Below are 3,420 nucleotides of genomic sequence, written 5' to 3' on the forward strand. Positions count from 1 at the left end.
TTAAAATCAGTAACCCTCAATCCAGTTCTCAAAACAAACATCTATTCACACAGTTCATTTAAAAACTTTGTCTGTTTAATAGTTGAGAACATGATAATCCAATTAATTTATGGACTACTATATCAAACAACATAAAAGTTACTTTGGCAATTCCGTTAGACATACTCACATCTACATTTTTCCTGTTATAACATTAATGAAAACTTTACTACATTTTTCCTCCCTATACCAAACGTATTGTTGACACCAACTAAAAAATTACGATGATACACAATTGAACATCCGCCTCTTTTATGACCCCTTATTTAGACCTTCCAAATACCAACGCAATTAAATACAAATTGAATACGAAGAAAATTTTTCCAATGTCAATACAATGCACCTATATAATTATTAATAGCAATCCTAGACAGATGTCATTAAACTACAATTAGTAATAGCAATCCAATACACCTATATACTTGTTATCAATACACATCTTTGGAATGACAATACAATGCACATGTATTATTATTATTATTAATTATTAATACAAATCCCATTTTTTCAATTAATTAATAATTAGAGATGAAACAATAAATACCAACCCAACGTGTCAAGACGTGTCAAGATAGAATAATTTGATTGGTCTCATTAAACCACAAATCCTAGTTGCCAATCTAATGTGTCAAAATAGAACAATTTTAGAGCTTCCAAAATGTATCACATGTCGATCAACCAAGATAAGTATTCAGTTATATATATATATATTGTTTCATATTACATTGTTTTCATTCAGTCAAACATATAACATCTACCTACTGAAACATAAAAAAGACTTTTATGTTTGAGTATAAAATTTATTTTAATTTTAATAATAAATATGATAGCAAACATATATATATATATAGTATTCAATAAATCTTATATTCAGTTATATTATTAGATTTACTATTCACTCATCATATGTTTTGTATCGAATATTATAAGTTTAACGTCTAAGATTAAAAAAAAAATTTATTAAATATGACAGAAATTTTATTAAAACTTTGTGCTGATGAGTGATGCTTTAATCTCAATTACAATAAAAAGTTTTAGTTACTAAATTGTTGAAAGTTTACATTAGGCATAACCTAGTGCCACCAGTTTACATTAAGCTAGGTGAACCCACTCTCATTCATGAAGCTCAAGATCTCGTTTGTTTTGGTAACCATCTGCCTCCTGCGATAAACCGAAAGCATGGCATTTAGAGTGGTTATGTCAGGGGAATATCCTTTTTTCTTCAACTCTAAGAAGGCACGCTCTGTTTCTATAAGGAGGTCACTTTTACTACTAACCATAACAAGGGTATTAAAGAGCACAACATGAGGTTCAATCAGACCAGAGTATATCTCTTCTGCAAGAGTAAGCATCCGCTCAATCTCCTTGCCATTGGCATAAGCCTGCAGCAAAGAACTGTATGTTAGCTCATTGGGTTTACACCGACCATCCTTCATTTCAGCAAGTATTTTCTCAGCCTGTTCCCATATCCCTCCCCGAGCTAATGCTGCCAAAACAGTATTGTAGGTGGAAAGATCTGGTGTAATCCTAGCTTCCAGCATTCTCTTATAAACAGCCATGGCTTGGTCAAAAGAACCACAACGACTGTATGCACTAATTAGGGTGTTGAATGTGTTCCTCTCAATAATGACCCCTGCCCTCTTCATCTCCTTGATCAAACCAGACACTGCCGAGTCCACCCCATTCTGCCCAAATACTGCCAGAAGTGTGTTCCAAATAACAACATCCGGGTTACAATTGTATGTCTTGATCTCATCAAAAACCTTCATCATCTCAACAAACTTTCCCCTGTTTCCATGCATCTTGATCAAAGCATTGAAAGTGAAAATATTTGGCTTGCAGCCTGCAATTCTCATCTCCTCAAAAACCTTCATTGCGGACTCATCCTTCCCGTCATTCTCAAACCCCGATAAGAGGGTGGTGTAAGTAAAAACATCAGGCTTAATCCCTTTTTCAACCATCTGGTTTTTAAGCTCCATCGCCTCTTCCAACAAACCAACTCTGGCATAAGCTGATATCAATGAATTGTAAGTCACAATACTGGGTGAATAACCATTAACCTCCATCTCCCTTAATACCTCCATGGCTTCTTTAGGTCGCCTACACTTCCCATAAACATCCAACAAGGCATTATAAGTAACCCTATCTGGACTAAAACCCGCTAATTTCATTTCCTCGAAAACCCAAGCTGCTTCTTCATGCAAAGAACCCTGCCGACAACAACTTATAAGCGTATTATAAGTATAAGAATCTGGGGCAACTCCGACATTCTTCATTCCCTCTACTAGAGTCACAATCTTATTCCAGGGCATACCCATTTTCCCATACACATTCAGAATCACATTGTAAGTTACCAACGTAGGTTTACACCCCTCCTCCTCCATCTTCTTGAATACCATCACAGCCTCCCTATACCACCCATTGCTAGCATAAGCACTCATCAATGAAGTATAAGTATAAACATCAATATCAAACCCATCTTTACGCAAACTATTCAACAACGAAGCCGCGGCCAAAACTTTACCTTCTTTCCCTAACATATTAATAATTACAGCTATAACAGAACCACGCAAGACCAACTCACAATCTTTACGACTCCTAAACCACTCAAACACACTCAACGCCAAGTCACATTTCTGGTAAAACCCTAAACCCTTAACAATACCCAACATATCAAAACTCAAAGCATTAATCTTTAAATCTGGGTTTTCCCGCTAAGACTCAAACAACTGCGAAAAAACACTATCAATATCTTTCACATCAAAAGATTCATCAATTAAAGATTGGAGAACGCGCTGACCTTTACTGGAGAGGCGGTGGTTTGACCAGGGTTTCCCACGGTTAACGTCACCTGACTTCCTTCCGTTTCTGGGTATGGAATAAGGAGAGTTACAGGGTTGTGAAGAAGTGCGAGAGGGGTTTTGTTGATGAAGGAAGTCTTGTAGAAGAGGAGTGAAAGAGGGAGGTGGTGAAGTCGTTTGTTGTTGTGGTGATAAGGGCGTTGTGGATTGAGGATTGTGTCGGTTTTGGTTAAGACAGAGAGGCTTTATGGGCGGTGGGTTTAGGCGGAGAAGAGGCACAGCTAGATTTTGTGCCATTGAAGAGAGAGAGTGTGGAAGGTTTTAGTGGATTTTGCTTGTTGGTTTAGCTGTCGTTTGAAGGAAGATTTTTGTATCGGGGAAAGACGTGACTATATTTGGGACGGTATCCCTCAAATTTTAACCCTTCACATCAACTCCTAAAAAGGATTTTTGTAAAGTTTTTTTTTTTTTTTTTTTATTCGCTAACTTGGAAATTTTATAAAGGAGTGGAACACCCTTACCAGCCTTTCTCGTGGACAGGCCCAAGGGACAGTGCAACAAAACGAGAGCAAAGGGCAGG

General features: G+C 36.8%; 1 pseudogene; it reads right to left on the minus strand.

Moving 5' to 3' along the window:
• Positions 1-1,136: 1,136 nt before the first annotated feature.
• Positions 1,137-3,137, minus strand: LOC116142095 (annotated as a pseudogene).
• Between the last annotated feature and the right edge of the window lie 283 nt (positions 3,138-3,420).

This window comes from Pistacia vera, unplaced genomic scaffold (assembly GCF_008641045.1).
Source record: "Pistacia vera cultivar Batoury unplaced genomic scaffold, PisVer_v2 Contig405, whole genome shotgun sequence".
Taxonomy (NCBI): Eukaryota; Viridiplantae; Streptophyta; class Magnoliopsida; order Sapindales; family Anacardiaceae; genus Pistacia; species Pistacia vera.